The sequence below is a fragment of the Ambystoma mexicanum genome, chromosome 2p (assembly GCF_040938575.1).
Source record: "Ambystoma mexicanum isolate Mex_15411 chromosome 2p, UKY_AmexF1_1, whole genome shotgun sequence".
Taxonomy (NCBI): domain Eukaryota; kingdom Metazoa; phylum Chordata; class Amphibia; order Caudata; family Ambystomatidae; genus Ambystoma; species Ambystoma mexicanum.
In genome coordinates this window covers 512,257,619-512,280,983 of record NC_090923.1, presented here as the reverse complement: position 1 = coordinate 512,280,983, position 23,365 = coordinate 512,257,619, and the positions used below count along the sequence as shown (strand labels likewise).

The 23,365-nt window shown below is 49.5% G+C and overlaps 1 protein-coding gene and 1 long non-coding RNA gene across 6 annotated transcripts in view; both read left to right on the top strand.

Moving 5' to 3' along the window:
* Positions 1-23,365, top strand: part of HRH1 (histamine receptor H1) — a 1,870,597-nt gene that overhangs the window by 1,055,516 nt on the left and 791,716 nt on the right. The gene's annotated exons all lie outside the window — the stretch shown is intronic.
* Positions 21,543-23,170, top strand: LOC138565895 (uncharacterized). 2 transcript variants are annotated; one of them, XR_011301686.1, is made up of 3 exons: positions 21,543-22,153; positions 22,259-22,340; positions 22,709-23,170. It is a non-coding gene; the product is annotated as an uncharacterized lncRNA (long non-coding RNA). The 2 variants fall into 2 exon arrangements; XR_011301687.1 differs by lacking the exon at positions 22,259-22,340.

Genomic DNA, 23,365 nt, shown 5'->3' with positions numbered 1-23,365 from the left:
ATTTCATACATGTGGAAACATGCATGCACTCACTGCAACAATGTGACACAAGAACAAATCCCTAATGAGCGCTTTGTATATGTATCCATACCTAATTGTGAATCAGTTCCATTTCAGCAACTTGTACAAAATGCAAACCATGGTAGATAATGTACTACCTGCAATTCGGATAATCGCTCCACCTTACTAATACAAACACATAGTAAATACGTAATACTAATGCTTCTACGTTACATTGCAGATGGTACCAAAAACAACTGATGCTGACTGGATTCACACATGGTCAAGTATCACTTGGTAAGAAAATGTTCACAACAATAGGTATAATCTACCACGCAGTAGCCACAACCAATGCAGGTCACTATACTGCATATATAAAAAAAAATGTGGATGGTTCGAATGTAATGATAGTACCATTACTCTAAAGCGGAGATTACCAGCAAATTTTACAAACGCTTATTTACAGGGTAATTCATAGAATTTCGCACAAAAGTGGCGCACGCGGCTGGCGCACAGTGTCCCCGTGTGATACACTGCACCAGCCACGTGCCATAAAATCCATTTCATCGCACAGCGTATTCATGGATTTTAGCCTCCAAAACCAGCCGTGGCGCAGAGTGGTGCAGCGACCCTGCAGCAGCGCCAGTTACACCCCCAAGAATGCCCTTGCGCAAGGAAAAGCCATCAAAATCCCCAATTCATCGCAAATGTCTGGGCTAACCCTGGACCAGTTCACAGGGCTGCCAAACAGCAAACGCCAAGCGCGGAACGTGTATTTCAGGGGTTCGCGGGAAGTTTCACACGCGATTGTCCTGGGTATGTGTATTTCAGGGGTGTGCGTGAAGTTTCACACTGCGATTCCATCAGGGCATGAGTATTTCAGGGGTGCGCTGGAAGTTTCACACGTGAATACTGCAGGGTACGTGTATTTCAGGGGTGCGCGGGAAGTTCCACACGCGGGCATCCTGGGTACGTGTATTCCAGGGGTGCGCGGGAAGTTTCACACGCGAATTCAGCAGGGTACGTGTATTTCAGGGGTGCGCTGGAAGTTCCACAAACGATTGTCCTGGGTAAGTGTGTTCCAGGGGTGCGCAGGAAGTTTCACACGCAAATTCAGCAGGGTACGTGTATTTCAGGGGTGCGCGTGAAGTTTCACACACGATTCCATCAGGGTGTGTGTATTTCAGGGGTGTGTGGGAAGTTTCACACGCAAATTCAACAAGGTACGTGTATTTCAGGGGTACGCGGGAGGTTCCACACGCGATTGTCCTGGGTACGTGTATTCCAGGGGTGCGCTGGAAGTTTCACACGCGAATTCAGCAGGGTACGTGTATTTCAGGTGTGCTTGGGAAGTTCCACACGCGATTGTCCTGGGTACGTGTGTTCCAGGGGTGCGCGGGAAGTTTCACACGCGAATTCAGTAGGGTACGTCTATTTCAGGGGTGCGCGTGAAGTTTCACACGCGATTCCATCAGGGCACGTGTATTTCAGGGGTGCGCGGGAAGTTTCACACGCAAATTCAGCAGGGTACGTGTATTTCAGGGGTGCGCGGGAAGTTCCACACACGATTGTCCTGGGTACGTGTATTCCAGGGGTGCGCGGGAAGTTTCACACGCAAATTCAGCAGGGTATGTGTATTTCAGGGGTGCGCGGGAAGTTCCACATGCGATTGTCCTGGGTACGTGTGTTCCAGGGGTGCGAGGAAGTTTCACACGCGAATTCAGCAGGGTGCGTGTATTTCAGGGGTGCGCGTGAAGTTTCACACGCGATTCCATCAGGGCACGTGCATTTCAGGGGTGCGTGGGAAGTTTCACACGCAAATTCAGCAGGGTACGTGTATTTCAGGAGTGCGCGGGAAGTTCCACACGCGATTGTCCTGGGTACGTGTGTTCCAGGGGTGCGCGGGAAGTCTCACACGCAAATTCAGCAGGGTATGTGTATTTCAGGGGTGTGCAGGGAGTACTACACGTGGATTGGCCGTGTGGGTCCTCCCAGGTGTTCCCTCTACACCCTCCACGGCCCCTGAAGGCAGCCCACACCACAGGGGACTACCCTGCACCCCTGCTCATGTCGCGCAGGCAGCCCATTCACCATGGGCATGCCCCCCAGCCAAGCCACATGTCACCTTGCACTACTGATCAACAACGCATGTCTCCCAGCACCCCCACCCCCCAGCACTGTGGGGCACCTGCCAGCAGGCCCCACTCATGTCCCCCTGCACCCCCACCCCCCAGCATTCAGGGGTACCCTCAACCAGGCCCCCATACATGTCTCCCTGCACCCCCACCCCCCAGCAGTCAGGGGCACCCTCCACCAGGCCCCCACACATGTCTCCCTGCACCCCCACCTCCCCAGCAGTGCAGGGCACCCTCCACCAGGCCCCCACTCATATCTCCCAGCACCCCCACCCCCCAGCATCCAGGGGCACCCTCCATCAGGCCCCCACTCATGTCCAACTCATGTCCCCCTGCACCCCCACCCCCCAGCAGTGCAGGGGCACCCTCCACCAGACCCCCACTCATGTCTCCCAGCACCCCCACACCCCAGCAGTGCAGGGCACCCTCCACCATGCCCCCACACATGTCTCCCAGCACCCCCACCCCCCAGCATCCAGGGGCACACTCCACCAGGCCCCCACACATGTCTCCCAGCACCCCCACCCCCCCAGCAGTGCAGGGCACCCTCCACCAGGCCCCCACACATGTCTCCCAGCACCCCCACCCCCCAGCATCCAGGGGCACCCTCCACCAGGCCCCACTCATGTCCAACTCATGTCCCCCTGCACCCCCATACCCCAGCAGTCAGGGGCACCCTCCACCAGGCCCCCACTCATGTCTCCCAGCACCCCCACCCCTCAGCATCCAGGGGGAACCTCCACCAGGCCCCCACTCATGTCCAACTCATGTCCCCCTGCACCCCCACCCCCCAGCAGTCAGGGGCACCTGCCAGCAGGCCCCCACTCATGTTTCCCAGCACCCCCACCCCCCAGCAGTCAGGGACACCCTCCACCAGGCCCCCACACATGTCTCCCAGCAGCCCCACTGCCCAGCAGTGCAGGGCACTCTCCACCAGGCCCCCACACATGTCTCCCAGCACCCCCACCCCCAGCATCCAGGAGCACCCTCCACGAGGCCCCCACACATGTCTCCCAGCACCCCCACCCCCCAGCAGGGCAGGGCACCCTCCACCAGACCCCCACAAATGTCTCCCAGCACCCCCACCCCCCAGCCTCCAGGGGCACACTCCACCAGGCCCCCACACATGTCTCCCAGCACCCCCACCCCCCAGCAGTGCAGGGCACCCTCCACCATGCCCCCACACATGTCTCCCAGCACCCCCACCCCCCAGCATTGAGGGGCACCCTCCACGAGGCCCCTACACATGTCCCCTTGCACCCCCACCCCCCGGCAGTCAGGGGTACCCTCCACCAGGCCCCCACTCATGTCTCCCAGCACCCCCACCCCCCAGCATCCAGGGGCACCCTCCACGAGGCCCCTACACATGTCCCCTTGCACCCCCACCCCCCAGCAGTCAGGGGTACCCTCCACCAGGCCCCCACTCATGTCTCCCAGCAACCCCACCCCCCAGCATCCAGGGGCACCCTCCACCAGGCCCCCACACATGTCTCCCAGCACCCCCACCCCCCAGCAGTGCAGGGCACCCTCCACCAGGCCCCCACACATGTCCAACTCATGTCCCCCTGCACCCCCACCCCCCAGCACTGTGGGGCACCTGCCAGCAGGCCCCCACGCATGTCCCACTCATGTCCCCCTGCACCCCCACCCCCCAGAATTGCGGGGCACCTGCCAGCAGGCCCCCACTCATGTCCCACTCATGTCCCCCTGCACCCCCACACCCCAGCATTGCGGGGCACCTGCCAGCAGGCCCCGACTCATGTCCCCCAGCCAACATGTCATCACAATCTAGATCCCTGGCCCTTATGGGCTGCCTCCACATGCCAAAAACCCACCCAAGTATTGCATCCACCCACTTAGAAATGCCAATTACATGATACAACCCCAATGGCAAGTATGTAAATGAACACATGTCCCTCACATACACACAATGGGTGTCAGTGAATGTCAAAACCCATATCATGATATGCATGAAACCAATGAGATGATACTACACATTGAAGTTTGATGAAGAAAATGTATTAAAAGCAACATAAATGGAATCAAAAATAAACAAACGACAATGGGAATTAAAAACCAAAAGCAGCATGTCCGTAAAATAATGTAAAACCACAAATCATGATCCAAAGGAAAGGTGTCCAAAGTCACAGTTCAAAAAAGTAAATCCAATGGAAAATCCAAACCGAAAACCATTGCTCCATGGGTAAATTCCAAATAAAAACATAAAATCCAACAGTCAACTATATACAGATAAACAATCCAGGGTCCATGATCTCAACGGAAGAAATTAAACCTATCTAATAATACTATCTAATAAAAAAACTATATACAAAAATGTGGTCCATTGTCCAAAAGGTTCAAAAAAATAAAAAAGCAAAGGAAACCTAACACTAACTACATAACTATTTACAAGGGCAGCAGGCTAGTCCGACGGCTCACTGGTTGTTGTCATTGGCCAGGGCATCATCGAACTCCTGTTCAATGGCTTGGAGGCGGGCATGTTCCCTGGCCCCGAGGTCTCGCAGGGATAATGCAGTGTCCAGCTCCAACTCCCTGCGAATACCCTCGAGGCACTCAGCCCGCCTCAGCGCCCTCCGCATGGAGTTCTCCACCCTGACCATTGTGAGCCTTTCCCCCTCTGCCCGCTGCCGCTCCACACCTATCTGGTGGCCCAACCACTCCCACACGGAAGACACTCCCATTCCAGGGTTCTCCTGCCCTCCAGCCGATGCCTGCCCCCCTGATGTTGATGGCCCCGAGCCATGATGCCTCCCACGTCGAGCCTGCCGCTGCCTCCGACGCAACTTCCTGTGCCAGCACGATGGCATCCAGGCTGATGGAATCCACCGACGCTGTCGTGCACGTGCCCTGCCCGATGATGCCGTCACATCCTCCATCTGATAGGGTCCAGTTGCTGGTGTGTCCACCCCTGCTGGACCTCCGACTCCCGACTGTGGCAGGGATGGAATCCCCACCGAGTTGGCTGCGTTGGTCGGGGCAGGTCCACAGGGGGCCCTGGTGGCATCTGGGCCGGAAGACGGCATGGAGAACGATTGGCGCATAGCCTCCACAGAGGAGGAGAGGGTCGCCAGAGTCCCCGACACATGTACGAAACCCCCGACCATGGCCGCTCCCAACTGGGCCACGTTGGCACGGTGCTCTTCGTGATGACGTGCGTGCTCTCCCTGGGAAGCACGCACCTCATCAAGAATGACACCCGTGCGCAACGCGACACCAATCAGGACCTTCTCCATACGGCCAGGGGTCTCCTCATCGGCAGGTGGAGTGGAGTCAGATGACATGGACATCCCCCATACCTGCGGACGGGACTGGAATGGGGCATCCCTGCTGGTGCATGGTGGTGCAGTCACAGTGTCAGGGACAGTGACATGTACAGGCACCTCCACGGCGACCTGTGCTGCCTCCTGCCCCTGCCCCTGGACTGCACCACTTGCACCAGCAGGGATGCCCCCACCAGGCCCCATGTGCGGCTCAGTAGCGGCCTCCTCCTCCTCTGTTGAAACTACCAACCTGGATGGCTCCACCCAGTCTTCCGCCGTTGCAAGCCCCTGTGGGGGCTCACCCACCCCTTCCGCTGCAGCCATGGGGGCATCCCTGCCGCTTTGCTCCACAGCGCCGTCTCCGCCCTCTTCTTCACTTTGCGCTGTGTAGAGGGAGCCATAGAACACAAGCATCAGGGTACTGTACAATGGTCCCCTAGACAGGAAGCAATAGCAGATGAGTGGCACTGCCAAAGATCACTTCCATCATGTCCCTCCACAACATATGGGTCAGTGCAGGCAAAACACATGCAGTAACAGGCATGGCGCATGCTATGGACATTAGCAAACATGTCCAAGGGACTCTTGAAACATACAATGTTGTTTTTGAACTCACATGCATCATGGGTCATGCCTATCACATGCACACACTTCACCGTACTGTCATCCATCTGGACTCGTACACCCCAGACACAGTGGATGCAAGGATAACTAGGCTGCATCAGTGATTCTGAACATTGTCACAGACATGTGTCATGCATCCATGGCATTCACAAGTCACAGACATGCAGGTCAGACACACAGACATGGACACCATACATGTACATGGCATCAGCACCCATCCCTCATCCCCACCCATGTCCAGGAACAGAGACTGGCATTCTCTCATGTGTCCATTCCACATAGGGCTCCCCATGTTGCATTTAAACACATACACCAACTGTGTGCTTCACACATTACTGGTCTCACATGCATGACCATGATGTCCCTGCACACACACACGCGTACATGGCCTATGTCACACATACAGGCAAGTATCAGACAACAAGCACACTGCAACATGCCTTGTCTCACACAGCAGTGCTTGGCCACTTACCGCTCGACTTCAGACGGGTCTGCCTCTCAAGGACCTGGACGCGGAGCGCTGGGAATATGCGTTCCAGGACCCTCATCTGATCTTCCGACAAGTGGCCCTGGCGCCCCTTAGTATCCGCTGCCTTCAAGAGGGGCGGGGCCTTGTTGAGGGTCCTAGACCTGAAGTCCTCCCAGCGCTTCTTGACATGATGGAATAGTCATACTGCCACCCCCTCCGCGTTGATGGCAGTCACGATGTCCGTCCAGATCCGAGTCCGTCCTTCCTTGTCGGCACGCAAACTTCCCAAGAGGGCATCATACTGCCCCAGGACTTGCTCCACCAGAACACCAACTTCGGTGGCAGTGAAGCTGGTGCCCCTCTGCCTCTCCGGCTGGGGGTTGCCAGTGGTGCCAGATGTTGCAGTGCCCGACATGACAACCCCAGAGGCAGGAGTGGGTGGGCAACTGTGTCGAGGGGGTTGGTCTGTGGAGCGATGGAATCCCAGTCGGGAGTCTTCGGTTCCAGCAGGGGTGGTCACAGCAACAGCATCCCTGGTTGATGTACAGGCAGCAAATGGCAGGGCACATGGGCAGTAGGCAATCAGGCAGCAGCAGATGGCAGTTGGGAGCGTGCTCAGGGCTCTGGGGGGCAGTAATTCGGCCTTCTGGGCAGGAGCGTGGTCTTCCGTGTGCTTATGCGTGGCCAGCTTGATACGGAGTGATTTGGCATATGAAAATCCAGCACGTCTGCGTGTAATTCGAGGAAAGGGCCTTAGAGCGTAAGCGCGTCAGCATACGTACGCAAATTCATTGGCCCAAAGGCCCCCAGCATGTAGGCGTGTCTATGAGGTTACACGCACGTGCGTTTTCCATGGCGCGTAGAAAAAATAAGCAAGTCACAGTGTCATAGCGTGTAATTGGTGGAAAGGGCCTCAGCGCGTATGTGCATCTGTGACGTGCGTGCGCGGGCGTTTCCCTGTACATGGGTGCATGTTACACATCCAATGACTGCACGTCAAAGTGTCAGCTCATGTAATTGGAGGATAGGGCCTTAGCGCGTACACGCGGAAGTGACGCTGGACGTGTGGGCATGTTTAAAAGGTACGTGTAAAACGCCATTTCCTTGTACGTGCTTTTCGTGGAGAGCGAGTGGGTGAAATCTGCACTTCTTGTCGGTTCACACGCGATTTACTTCACAGCGTTCCATGTTCTTACTCCCTGTTACCTCTGACAGCTTTTTCTCTTTTTGTCTTTTTCCTGGGCCTGTTTCCTCAAACAGCGTTCACTTCTTCTGTTGTTCTGTCTCCTCAGACAGCGTACAATTCTTCTTTTGGCGGGGTGTTGCCAACGCGCACACGCGCGTCTTTTTCACGCTATTTTTCCAGGCAGACGGTGAGTCGCGCAAATGTTTAACATCTGTGCTTGCCCCATGTGTGGCGTTCCCCCTCAGAGGTCATTCTAGGCTGTGTGTGACACGCATACATTCATTTTTGTGTTTCTGGGTGCCACAGCGTAGTGCAGGTTTATTTTTCCACGCACGTGGTCTAGGAGGGGTTGCGTGCACATTATCTCCCTTTTTTGGGGTGCCTGTGTGTTGCGTGACCCGTCATCTTCCCCCAGGGGTCACATACAGCCTTGCTAGAGCACTAGGGTACGAATTACATCTAGTGCCCTATCCCTTTGACCCCCAATTGCCCAGGACAATAGTTTACTGCAACTCCCATACGCACAACAACATCAGTGCCATGGTTGGGAGGCAAGCACGCCATAAGGGTGGCAAAGGTGGCCGAGCCTCAAGAGGTGGCCGTGGTGGATACAGTAGGGGACGTGGCCGAGACTTGCAGGGTGCCCCTAGCCCCCCATGTGTGGGTGACCAGTCAGGGACACCCATGCCCCCCCTGGTTGAGGGTAACGTGGCTGACACCATCCCTGCTCAGCCCTTGTTGGACCAGCTCATTGTGGCACCAGACCTGCTCAGCCCTTGTTGGACCAGCTCATTGTGGCACCAGACCTGGCACAGTGTGACTCCATGGCTGACTTCCAGGTCAGCAGGTCTAGGCCACGTGTGGCGGTGCACGTTGGTGTCACCAGGCCACGTGGATCAGGGGCAGCTATGTCATCTGCTGCCCCGAGTAGGCAGGGTGGGGAGGCTGCAGGGGCAGCTGCGGCTCCATCCACCCCAGCTCTGAGGCTCCCAGCCAGGACAGTGTCAGTCCCAGTCCATCCTGCTGACGTTACCCCTGACTACATCACACTTCAGCTAATGCCTGCACCAAGTCCCATGGTGAGTGTTCATTCCCACACTCCTAGTCCACAGTCCACCGGGGCTCCTGCCCCTAGTGTCCAGAGCGGCGTAGGACACTCAGGATCCCCACCACTTTCCAAGCGGAAGAGGAAGAGTGCTCGTCCAGTACAGGCTGATGCCCCAGACACGGCTACACAGTCCGGCCCACCAAGGAAGCCCAGCTTCAATCAGGCCGAACTTGATGCACTTGTGGAGTATGTGTCCGCACATGACAGCGAAATGGTGATTACTGCAGGATGCAAGACCACACCTGCACAACGTCTGGCACACTGGCAGACCATCGCGGACATCATAAGTGCCCTTGGATTCGTGTGGCACACAGCTAATGATTGCTACAAGCGCTGGAAGGACCTGAAGCGCAAGGCAAAGAAAAAGCTGGCCTCAAGTCATGCCGCTACTCTAGTGACTGGAGGTGGGTCTCCAGCAGAGGATATTGAACTCACTCCACATGAGTATGTTGTTGGGACCTACGTCACGGAGGGACAGATCCAAGGCGTGGGAGACCTGCCAGATTACGAGGCATTGTCCGGTGAGTGCACATGCATGTGTGTGTCATCCATGTGCATGGTGTGTGTGTGAGGGCTTCTGATTGAGTGCCAGGTGAGGGTATGTGTACCTGAGTGGTTTGGGTCACCCATGTGCTTCATCCAATACATTCTGCGCACCAGGATTTGGGTATTGCAGTATCCCTTCTGGCAACAGTAGACATTTAGCCCAACCTCACGCCAGTTGCCCTTGAAGTGTCATCTTGCCACAACATTGTTGCGTATTATTCTGTGTTCATTCAGGCTGATTGTTTGCATTCCACCACTTTCACTAGGCATTTCTCAGTCCTATTGTCACATATGTGACATGGCTATGGTACATGCCATCCGTGTGATGGCATGTGTCATGTATGTGTATTGGATATTGACAAGGGGGGTCCTGGGAGTCCCTCTGCCAGACATTAGTCCTGGTTACGAGGGACTTACCCAGAGTCTTTAGCTCACTATCTTTCACAGAGAAGAAATATCCCAAACATATCAGACTTTGTCCTGCCCTGGGGCAGTCCAGTACCGAAATGCTAGGCAATTCTCCTCTGAACAAGAGTACCAACAGCATCCCCAGACACATGCTTCGGTCTGGTTGGACCTCATCAGTAGGGAGGAGCTGTGCCTCTCTAAGAATAGTGAGCAAGGGGTCCACGTCTGGATTCCCCTAGTAACTTAGGGTGAGACCCAAAGTTACTTAATTATGCAAATTGACAAGGGGGGGTCCTGGGAGTCCCTCTGCCAGACATTAGTCCTAGTTACGAGGGACTTACCCAGAGTCTTTAGCTCACTATCTTTCACAGAGAAGAAATATCCCAAACATATCAGTCTTTGTCCTGCCGTGGGGCAGTCCAGTACCGAAATGCTAGGCAATTCTCCTCTGAACAAGAGTACCAACAGCATCCCCAGACACGTGCTTCGATCTGGTTGGACCTCATCAGTAGGGAGGAGCTGTGCCTCTCTGAGAATAGTGAGCAAGGGATCCACGTCTGGATTCGCCTAGTAACTTAGGGTGAGACCCAAAGTTACTTAATTATGCAAATGGACAAGGGGGGTCCTGGGAGTCCCTCTGCCAGACATTAGTCCTGGTTACGAGGGACTTACCCAGAGTCTTTAGCTCACTATATTTCACAGAGAAGAAATATCCCAAACATATCAGTCTTTGTCCTGCCCTGGGGAAGTCCAGTACCAAAATGCTAGGCAATTCTCCTCTGAACAAGAGTACCAACAGCATCCCCAGACACGTGCTTCGGTCTGGTTGGACCTCATCAGTAGGGAGGAGCTGTGCCTCTCTAAGAATAGTGAGCAAGGGGTCCACGTCTGGATTCCCCTAGTAACTTAGGGTGAGACCCAAAGTTACTTAATTATGCAAATTGACAAGGGGGGGTCCTGGGAGTCCCTCTGCCAGACATTAGTCCTAGTTACGAGGGACTTACCCAGAGTTTTTAGCTCACTATCTTTCACAGAGAAGAAATATCCCAAACATATCAGTCTTTGTCCTGCCCTGGGGCAGTCCAGTACCAAAATGCTAGGCAATTCTCCTCTGAACAAGAGTACCAACAGCATCCCCAGACACGTGTTTCGGTCTGGTTGGACCTCATCAGTAGGGAGGAGCTGTGCCTCTCTAAGAATAGTGAGCAAGGGATCCACGTCTGGATTCCCCTAGTAACTTAGGGTGAGACCCAAAGTTACTTAATTATGCAAATTGACAAGGGGGGTCCTGGGAGTCCATCTGCCAGACATTAGTCCTGGTTACGAGGGACTTACCCAGAGTCTTTAGCTCACTATCTTTCACAGAGAAGAAATATCCCAAACATATCAGTCTTTGTCCTGCCCTGGGGAAGTCCAGTACCAAAATGCTAGGCAATTCTCCTCTGAACAAGAGTACCAACAGCATCCCCAGACACGTGCTTCGGTCTGGTTGGACTTCATCAGTAGGGAGGAGCTGTGCCTCTCTAAGAATAGTGAGCAAGGGGTCCACGTCTGGATTCCCCTAGTAACTTAGGGTGAGACCCAAAGTTACTTAATTATGCAAATTGACAAGGGGGGGTCCTGGGAGTCCCTCTGCCAGACATTAGTCCTAGTTACGAGGGACTTACCCAGAGTCTTTAGCTCACTATCTTTCACAGAGAAGAAATATCCCAAACATATCAGTCTTTGTCCTGCCCTGGGGCAGTCCAGTACCAAAATGCTAGGCAATTCTCCTCTGAACAAGAGTACCAACAGCATCCCCAGACACGTGTTTCGGTCTGGTTGGACCTCATCAGTAGGGAGGAGCTGTGCCTCTCTAAGAATAGTGAGCAAGGGATCCACGTCTGGATTCCCCTAGTAACTTAGGGTGAGACCCAAAGTTACTTAATTATGCAAATTGACAAGGGGGGTCCTGGGAGTCCATCTGCCAGACATTAGTCCTGGTTACGAGGGACTTACCCAGAGTCTTTAGCTCACTATCTTTCACAGAGAAGAAATATCCCAAACATATCAGTCTTTGTCCTGCCCTGGGGAAGTCCAGTACCAAAATGCTAGGCAATTCTCCTCTGAACAAGAATACCAACAGCATCCCCAGACACGTGCTTCGGTCTGGTTGGACCTCATCAGTAGGGAGGAGCTGTGCCTCTCTAAGAATAGTGAGCAAGGGGTCCACGTCTGTATTCCCCTAGTAACTTAGGGTGAGATCCAAAGTTACTTAATTATGCAAATTGACAAGGGGGGTCCTGGGAGTCCCTCTGCCAGACATTAGTCCTGGTTACGAGGGACTTACCCAGAGTCTTTAGCTCACTATCTTTCACAGAGAAGAAATATCCCAAACATATCAGTCTTTGTCCTGCCGTGGGGCAGTCCAGTATCGAAATGCTAGGCAATTCTCCTATGAACAAGAGTACCAACAGCATCCCCAGATACGTGCTTCGGTCTGGTTGGACCTCATCAGTAGGGAGGAGCTGTGCCTCTCTAAGAATAGTGAGCAAGGGGTCCACGTCTGGATTCCCCTAGTAACTTAGGGTGAGACCCAAAGTTACTTAATTATGCAAATTGACAAGGGGGGGTCCTGGGAGTCCCTCTGCCAGACATTAGTCCTGGTTACGAGGGACTTACCCAGAGTCTTTAGCTCACTATCTTTCACAGAGAAGAAATATCCCAAACATATCAGTCTTTGTCCTGCCCTGGGGCAGTCCAGTACCAAAATGCTAGGCAATTCTCCTCTGAACAAGAGTACCAACAGCATCCCCAGACACGTGCTTCGGTCTGGTTGGACCTCATCAGTAGGGAGGAGCTGTGCCTCTCTAAGAATAGTGAGCAAAGGGTCCACGTCTGGATTCCCCTAGTAACTTAGGGTGAGACCCAAAGTTACTTAATTATGCAAATTGACAAGGGCGGTCCTGGGAGTCCCTCTGCCAGACATTAGTCCTGATTATGAAGGACTTACCCAGAATCTTTAGCTCACTATCTTTCACAGAGAAGAAATATCCCAAACATATCAGTCTTTGTCCTGCCCTGGGGCAGTCCAGTACCGAAATGCTAGGCAATTCTCCTCTGAACAAGAGTACCAACAGCATCCCCAGATGCACGTACCCTGCTGAAATTGCGTGTGAAACTTCACGCGCACCCCGAAATACACGTACCAAGGACAATCACGTGTGGAACTTCCCGCGCACCCCGAAATACACGTACCCAGGCCAATCGCGTGTGGAACTTCCCGCGCACCCCGAAATACACAAACAAGCTTTTTTTCACACAGCGGGTGTCCGTGTTTGTCGGAACCCCTTTGCACCTCATTTGTCCTAGAGGGCCACAGGATGGATCATTCATCATAGCTGTATATAGATGCTATTTGTTAGCGCACATTTTGGCGCACATTTATTTCAGGCGCAGGGACGCTACCGCCTGCTTTCTTGTGGCGGACTTGTTTGGCCCTGTGCGCGTCTTTGCCCGTGCGCTGGTTTTCCCTATTTGATTCCATGAATATGAGTTGTAGGCGAGCGTGTGGGCGTTCTGCGCACTTGCCTCCTGTACTTCCCCCGTGACGCCCATATTTTCACGCATTGTTCCCCATTTCGAGAGTTCCGCCTACTTTTGTTATGTGCACCGCGCTATGTGCGATTTTGCAGTGGCCGTGGCGCACGCCGTTGGATGACCTGTGCGCCGGCGTGCACCGCACACTTTTTCAGTGCACATCCAATATTTTTCTTGCGCACGGACTTCCATGAATCGATGTGCGCTGGTTTCCCTGCGATTTCCGCACTTGCACTGCTATTCGCACGTTTTGGCACCTCTGCGCCGGAATTTTCGGCACACATTAATTCCATGAATCGGCCTGTTAATCTTAACAGATAAATCAATACCACTTCATTATAACAAAAAATAGACTGTTAGAATATGCCAACAGGTATCTAACTGCTCCAAAAATCTGCAACAAGCCAACATATAGAAAATTAGCCAGAAACAACAAGTGAACACTGAAAACAAACAAACAGACTGTAGCATAACAAAAAAAGATTTTTTTTAATCCAACGTGGATTTTTTTTTCCCACAGACCCAATGATTTTAGCAACAAACACAGAAACCGAGCAAATTGCACAGTACACTGGTTTGTAATCTACTAAATATGAGGGTAAAAAAAAAAATGTTGATTATTCAATGTTATAAGTCGTTACAAAATATCAATACTAACATGATCTTTTCTTTTATCACAGAAATTAACAAGTAATATATGTACTCCAGTTACTAAACCAAACAGTAAGTATACTATAATAAGTACAACCATCGCAGCAAATCACAGCCATAGTGACTTATAACTTCAGTGCTTATAAATTTGGTCTTGGCCATGCACCCAAGACTCTAGGCCCTGGCCACAACCACCGCAGCATATCACACCCATAGTAGCTTATAACTTCGGTGCTTATACATTTGGTCTTGTCCATGCACCCAAGACTCTAGGCCCTGCCCACAACCACCACAGCATATCACACTCATACTGGCTTATAACTTTGTTGCTTATAAATTTGTTCTTGAGTCCCAAAGTTATAAGCCACTATGGGTGTGGTATGCTGCGGTGGTTGTGGCCAGGGCATAGAGTCTTGGGTGCATGGCCGTGGCCGTACAGCCATGCACCCAAGACTCTATGCCCTGGCCACAACCACCGCAGCATATCACACCCATAGAGTCAAACATTTTAACTATGCCATATGGGCACTTTTAATGTCCGCGAACATTATGAGTGTTCTTAGAACAGTTTCAACTTGCCTACGAACAGTACGGACAGGTATATCGTCCTCAGGACTCCCCCATTTCGTTTATTTACGAACATTTGGGAACACCGCGTGTGTTCTTAGAACAGTTTCAACTTGCCTGCGAACAATACGGATAGGCATATCGTCCTCAGGGCACACCCATTTCATTTATTTACGAACATTTCAGAACACTGCGTGTGTTCTAAGGACAGTTTCAGCTTGCTTGCGAACAATACTGACAGGTCTAGCTTCCTCCGAACACCCCCATTTTGTTTATTTACGAACATCCCAGGACACTTGATGTGTTCTTAGAACAATTTCAACTTGCCTACGAACAATACGGACAGGCATAGCATCCTCAGGACACCCCCATTTTGTTTATTGACAAACATCCCAGGACAATTGATGTGTTCTTAGAACAGTTTAAACTTGCCTACGAACAGTATGGACAGGTATAGCGTCCTCAGGACACCCCCATTTTGTTTATTTACGAACATCCCAGGACACATGATGTGTTCTTAGAACAATTTCAACTTGTCTACGGACAATACAGACAGTGTCCTCAGGACACTCCATTTTGTTTATTTACGAACATTTCAGGCCACCGCATATGTTCTTTGAACAGTTTCAACTTGCCTGCGAACAATACGGACAGGCATAGCGTCCTCAGGACACACCCATTTCGTTTATTTACGAACATTTCAGCACACCGCGTGTGTTCTTCGGACAGTTTCAGCTTGCTTGCGAACAATACGGACAGGTCTAGCGTCCTCAGAACACCCCCATTTTGTTTAGTTACGAACATCCCAGGACACTTGATGTGTTCTTAGAACAATTTCAACTTGCCTATGAACAGTACGGACAGCTATAGCGTCCTCAGGAGACCCCCATTTTCTTTATTTACGAATATCCCAGGACACATGTTCTTAGAACAATTTCAACTTGCCTACGAACAATACGGACAGCGTGTTCAGGACACCCCCATTTCATTTATTTACGAACATTTCAGGACACTGCCTGTATTCTTAGAACAGTTTCAACTTGCCTGCGAACAATACGGACAGTCATATCGTCCCACGGACACACCCATTTCGTTTATTTATGAACATTTCAGGACACCATTTGAGTTCTTAGGACAGTTTCAGCTTGCTTGCGAACAATACGGACAGGTCTACCGTCCTCAGAACACCCCCATTTCATTTATTTACGACGATCCTAGGACACATGATGTGTTCTTAGAACAATTTCAACTTGCCTATGAACAATATGGACAGGCAGAGCGTCCTCAGGACACCCCCATTTTGTTTATTGACGAACATCCCAGGACACTATGTGTTCTTAGAACAGTTTCAACTTGCCTACGAACAGTACAAACAGGCGTAGTGTCCTCAGGACACCCCCATTTTGTTTATTTACGAACATTTCAGGACACCCGTGTTGTCCGCGGTCAGAACGAACACAACAGGAGTGCCTGCCACCTAAATAAATACAACATTTAACCCATCTCTTACTCCCCCACCCTCCCCAAACAGTCTTACACGCCAACACACTTTACTAAATAGTATTTTTCCAGCAAGTTTCACTGCGCTGTCCGAGAATCCAAGATGGAGGCCGTTTCAAAAAATCTGACGCAATTCACGCTCTTCACCATACAATCACCGAACACGTTGCATATTCGCGGAAATGACGCAAGCCGATTAGGCAATCAGGACACTGTCCGCGGAGCGAACAGGGAAGTGTGTCCGCCGACCGAAGATATATATCACTAATTTTTTGTGACCTACTTTTTGGTAATTAAAAAAGAAAATACTGGATGGATTTTCACCAAATTTGCAAAAGCACACTTTTGGAACCAAGCCGGTGCTCCTGGTCCAAATTTGGTGAAAATCCGTCCAGCAGTTTGGGCTGTAGGCGTGAGCAAAGTTTTTTCCTCATTCAGTCTATGGGAAAAAAAGAAGTTTTGGGACCCCCCTTATAACCTTGCCCCCCCATGGACCAAACCTCACCAAACTATGCAAGAAAATTCAGTGACCCACATACTTTTTTTTGCAAAGTTTGGTGGGGATTGGTCCAGGGGGAGCGGAGTTACAAGCCGCCCAAAAAGTTCTCTTCCTTTGGAAACAGCAACTTAACCATAACTACACGGCCACGGTATGTAATATCTATATATATATATATATATATATATATATATATATATATATATATATATATATATATATATATATATATATATATATACATGAATGCCTCTAAAAACGGGGTCATAATATAGTGTGGATAGGTTTCAGACTGCAAATTACTGAATACCACAGGTATAGAATTATACAGGTGATTAATTTAATAGAAATGCCCAAAAACAAATTGCCAGTGTCACTGAACATTTTACAATGTATGCCCCTTCACAAATTCAATTGCAAAAACCAATGCGTGTGACAAGGTTACCACCACCATAGACAATGTACATGGTTGCCTGTAACTTTTTCAGGCTTAACAATACTATGGTAAAAACAGAGACCAACTAGTTTCGGCAGCACAACAACAGTATTTTTCTGCCTTCCTCAGGGTCACTTTCTTTCAACAAAGCCTGTGTAAAAACATATATAATAGCCATCAGTTATTATTTGGCAATACACCATTTCTCAATCTGTGATCACAGGACCAGTGAATAAATGCAAAGTTAAAGATCTTAATCCCCCGGTTTACATCAAGTTAATTTGTTCTCTCTTTCTTGGTTATTTGTGCGTTAACCACTTTCACTTGGTGTTGCCGTTGACATGCCCTGGAGTCCCCATTGCCTCTGGGTGGATTCACCAGCTGTTGTTGGCTTCTTTTGTTTCTCCCGCAATCAGTCTGAGAAGTGCCTCTGTTTGCTTCCTTCTTGCAGCAGCCTCTTCTTGATTCCTTCGTCTCTGGTAGCTTCCACTTCACACGTCTGCTTCTCTAAGGGCTCTGGTAAGTAAAGCACTTCTCTCTGTCACCTGCGAATGCTCAGGAGTCTCTCAGCAGCTCCTGGCATTCCTGCAGCATGTCCTTCTTGCACAGCCTCTTTCTTCTTCATTGGTGAGCCACCTGACTCCACCATGCTGGTAACTGACGTTCGGTTTCTTCACATTCACAGAGAGACGCAGCTGACTCTCATCAGCAGCAGACCGTGATTTTCTGCTACAGTTGCCTTTTAAAGTATCGTGGCACAGGTGTTTGTGCACCACTAGAGTGCTATCTGGGCTTGTAGCCTCTCTTGCTCTGTACCACTCGATTCCCCTTCCTCATACCAGTGTTTTGGTTTTTCTGGGAGTTCACTTTTGAGAATTGATTTGAAAAACTGAAATAACCATGTCCAGTAGTCTTAAATGGTAAATGAGTCCTAGATGATGGATGAGTGGAATTGAAGAGGGCGATTTCCCTATTTTTATTAATTTATTTTCACATGTATGAAGCAAGTTAAACCCGAAGGCATTGAGGCACCATTGCTTACATGTTATATTTTATGCTCAGTACTTAACGGTTACAAGGCAATGAAGTAAACAGCCATGTTTTAAAGGCTTTTCGAAAGACCCAGTAAGTGGGTTCAGCCCTCAAGGCAGGACGCTTTGAGTTTCAATGCTTAATGGCCATGGAAAGGAAGCTGGAGCCTCCCGCTCTGATCGGTTTAAATTTGGGTTGGCAGATGCAGTGGCTGTAGGTGACTTTGGTAGTTCTGCTTGAGTGGCCTTTCCTGATTCTCTCTGAGAGGTTAAGGGGCTCAGTGTTGGATAAGCATTTATGAGAAATGAACAGGGTCTTGAACATGATTCTTCCTTTTATTGAGAGCCAATGTGCATTTCTTCTGGCTGTGGAGATGTGGTCTTTTCTGAGAAGGTTAAGTGCTGCACAGAGGGCATTGTTCTGTATGATATGCATCTTGTGTATGTTAACTGCTGATGTGCTGGCAAACAGTGCATTACAGTAGTCCACCCGACAACCTTTGACTGCTCGCCAAATAGTCAGGCAGCTGTCCGGCGAGAGAAAAGTTCTGAAAGCATTCATCAACTTAGTCGAGTAAGTGGCGGAAGAAGCAATGGAATTGACTTGTCGGATAATGGATAGGGTGGCATCAAGGAAGGCTCCCAGGGTCTTTACCGGTGGGAAGTCTTGTATCCTGTTACCATCAGTGTTGAAGGAGGCACACGTGGTTGGTGGCCATGCAGGCTTGGATGGTGTGGGGTGCATTTAAAGTCCCCAAACAGTGGTCCTTTTTACATGAATAGCAAGATTTTAAACACTGAAACAAAGACGGGCTGGCATTTGTTTTAGTTTTTCAAGTATCTGTATATCTGTATATACTTATTGGTTTACTGTATTTGTAAATACTTATTGATTGTAAATACGCTTAATCTGGCTACTTGTAAATCCTATGTCTATCATTGTTGCCTGTGGTAACACCTGTAAATTGTATTACCTGCTCTCCAGCGCCCAGATGCGATGGGTTACACACACTCTACAAATGTTAAATGCATAAATAAATAAAAAGTAAAGTTAAAGAGCCATGTGGAAAGGGGCCTACCTGTCATTACCAATGGACAAGCAGCATTTTAATTTACAATAGAAGGAGGAATCAAAGATCCCTGTCACAACAGGATTATTGGTAGAATCCTAACAATAGTGTCCATTGAGATCGAGGCAGTGTTGGCAAGAGAGGATTGGATTGCAGTTCATGCAAAAGATTGCAGTTGCAGAGGGGTGCAGGCTAAGAACATTGACAGATGAGGAGCTGTTCAGAGAAGAGAGGCTGGAGGTGGAAATTATGTTACACGTTCATTACAGAGAAGTGCCACAGAGAATAGCGATGGTGCTGGAGGCGCCGCCCTCATTCTGGGAGGAGGACATGGCGGAGTTGTGATGAAAACAGTACTGACTCAGAAAACAAGCCTGGGCCATATTCCAATTACTCACTACAGTAGACAGCTTGGCCCAGTGATGAGAGGACATTATCTGTGCAAAGAATCATTGGCTGCTTCAGCCTTGGCAGTGGAAAGGTCATCAGCAGTGACAATGGAGTGCACCAGCACCCTTTATGTGGAGCACATACTATTTGTGATACTACATAAGTCAAACAGCACACTGACAACACAGAGGGTGCTGCAAGACAGTAAACCCAGCCACATTTTTGGCAGACTTCCTCCAGCCAGTACACTGGGCTCATAACTTCACAAAGAACATAGAGCTATTCTGTGAGACACGCAAAGTGGAGGAAGATGCACTTGAGGGGGAGATGTGTTGTACATTGAGGGTTCATCAACTATTGATCAGACTGATTGGATCAGGAGGACTGGAACTGCTGTAGTGAGACTGAAGGAGGATTGGACAAGTGAGGCGGTTGTGAGTGCAAGATTACCATCTCATTACTCAGCACAAGCAGCAGAGCTGGCGGATCTATTCTGACACTGCTTATGTCACATCAACAGAACATTCAGGATTGGCACGATGGCTAAGGAAGGGGTTTAGAAGGGCATAGGGGACCCCAGTGCAGTATGCACTCTTATTAGGCAAACTGATTGACGTGATTGCATACCCGAGGGAGCTAGCACTAGTGAATTGCCAGCCCTCACACAAAAGGGGAAGATCCTATCTCAAGGGGGAACGAGGCAAAAGACTATGAGGCTAAGTGTGCAGCGTACTTTGAGGAACTGTGGGAACTAAAGGAGAGACTTCAAACGCCCCGGGAGGAGTGAGAAACATGGTGTTGTGGGAGGGGGGACAACAGCATACCCGGAAACTCTGATTATGGAATTGCAGGGAGCTGCACCAGAGGAGGAGAGGGAGCTACGTGTGAAAAGGGGATGTTCTATGTCTCCAACAGATTCTCTATGGTGGCAGAACAATACAGGGAAAGTGGTTATGATGCTATCCTTGCTCAAAAACAGCACAGGCACAATTGCATTACCCAGCACACGTAGGGAAGGAGGTAATTGCTGCACACATTGGAGAATTGTGGTTTTCCCAAATTTGAATGAACATGTAGCCAACTTTATTATTATTTGCTTGACTTGTTAGCAGTTCCCAATCCTGCATCTCCGCGTGAATTACATGGACATGATCCAAGTCTGTCAAGGGTAACGCTACATGATAGTGGTTGTCTGTCCATTCTCGAGGTGGATAGAGGCTGGGCCCTGTTCACATGCTGATGCCCTTAGGGCAGCACAATTCCTGGTCTGGGAAGTGTTCCCAAGATTGGGCGTGTGTGAGATCCTGTGGTCTGACAATGGTCCTCACTTTGCCAATGAACTGTTTCAACACATCACAGCCTTGCTAGGGCTCAAACACAAATTCGCCTGTGCATAACACCAGCAAGAAAACGGGGTGTGTGAATGCCCCATTGGACTGCAGAAGGAGTGCATTGCCAAAACTCAGCAGAGCACCAAGAAAACCTGGCTTCACTGTTTATCTTTGGCACTGTTTGAACTGCGCAACAAGCCAGGGTCAGACCACCATTTAATGCCCCACGATGTGGTGACAGGACAGTGCATGCAGCTTCCCTTGGCTCCTCCCACTGGGGAATTGAAGGATTGTGAGCACAGTACGGATGTGTTAGGGCATGAAATGTTTGAATATATAAATTCCTTGGTTTCTAGTACTTCTTTTATCTCTTGCCAGATACAGAGGACCCAGGGAAGGCCTGAAGACAACAAACAACCAGACTCTGATGACACAGAACCAAGTACTGAAATCAAACATTTAGTGCAGGTAGGAGATGTAGTTCTCCTGAAAAACTTTGTTCACACCTGAAATTCGCCTAGGTTCACAGGACCTCATGTTATGGAGGCCGTGATGGACAGAGCTGTAAGACTTGAGGGGAAAACCATTTGGAATCATATCAAAGATGTCAAAGCCTACAAAGCCATGGCCTCTCCTGGCAACAGAGTTACAGTATTCGACAGGGCCAACGTTAAGGATCATGATGAACTATAAGTGTGAGCAGATCTCACCGAATTAGGGAGACCTGGCCATCCCATGATCCGACGATCCCAAACAGCGGAAGTAGCAACTGAAATACTTGTGCACATTGACAGCTGAACCACTGTCTGTTATTTTCTCCTTTTCTTCCGCACATTAAGGTTGTTAGGAATGTTGTTAGAATTGCATAGGGAATTCTCCTAATGTTACTTCTCATTGATCACCCTGAAGCACTGTCCAACCAATTTGTGCACTATATAAGGAGACCCAGACGATTCTGTGCCTGATCCCCTGAAGTACACTTCCTCGTATTCATAGAGTATCTGGCCCAAGCATATCCACAATTTGAACAAAGTGCTTACCCCGGTCTGCCCACATGCAGAGATCCCTCAGTAAGGAAGGTTTGGGAGGAGGTCTTTGCTTTTGCTATTAGCGATTACTTAGTTCACAGAGCTTGAGGGTACTGACAAGTATTAACACAATAACGCCTTTTTGCGGTTTTCAGGTGGGCAACTTTACCATTTAACATTGTAATGAAGCTCTTTTGCCACTTTTGTAGTCATTTACAGACGGCGTTGAAGGCTCAGGCTAAGTTGCCCTGCCTCTTCACTTTTCAAATACATGCAGCGCTGGATCATCTTAAACTGCATGGGGCGCCCTCCAGGTGAGCTATTATTATTATTTTTGCCTTAGTCATAGGCACTCCACTTTGCACCTAGGTTTTTTATTTATCTGACCTAGTGCATTCTGGTCTTGTTTCTGGTTTCAGGTTATGTTTTAGTCCTGAATTGTCTCGCGTGACTGGCCACACTACACTGCATAGATTTTTGCAGCAGCTAGGTTTTCATCAGGTTAGTCCACTACTAGTTCGTTTTAGATACAGACATTGCCATTGGTCAGGCTTTTTTGGTATTTAGATATATATTATTATATATATACATTCTTGTTGCCGATCCACCATGGTCTTGAAGGTTCCCTTTCATCTTGCACGGTTCTCTTTTGGGAGTCACTTACCCTCTTGTTCTGGTTTACACAGCTGTTGTAGCGGGGGCCGTATATGCTTATTTTCACTATGGTATACACGGTTCTTAATTGTTTTTAATAACTTAGGCTGCTAGCAGCAGTCCTTTTTCTCCTTCTTTAATTGTATGTTACAGGCAGTCGGCAAAGACTTTTTCATGTAGTAGCTTATAGTCGCTTTTGCGTACTTGTTTTTCAGAATGGTAACACCCACCTCCTGAGGAAGACGTTCAGTTAACCACCACTACACGTCGAAACCGGTCGAGAGAAAAATTCTACAGGGATGTGATCTTTGCATTTGTTCTTCCTATCCACCCTGACAATAGATTGTTTGTGAATTATTTCTATTGTTTGTAAACATCGCAATAATGAGTGTTATTATGGGGACTAGTTATGAATTCCTCTTCCCCATTGGTTCTTAGCATGTTTTCTGTGTTTTTAGTACTTTGGATGTATGCCACGGTATGATGAGTTGTGTGTGTATGTATGTACTATGTATGTTGAGTATGAGTGATGAAGTTTTAGCCGATTTTCGGCATATTGTTGCTGCTGTTCTGTTATGTTAAAATGATCAGTGTATAATAATTTTGAGTGATTTATTCACTAGTTTTCAATTTTTGTATCACCTTTAATAAATTTGGATACATTTTTTCTAAACATATTTTGCTCTGGACATATCTTTTCTGTTTCTTGATGTTATTATAATACTCTGGTCCAGAGGTTAGAGTTACCCTGCTCTTTTCAGTGTTTGCAGGGCAACTTTACCATGTCATCAGCTACAAGGATCAAGCAGCGTAAGTTGTTATGATGGAAACAATAACATTTGATTAACTCTGGTGTGTTTACTGATTCCCAC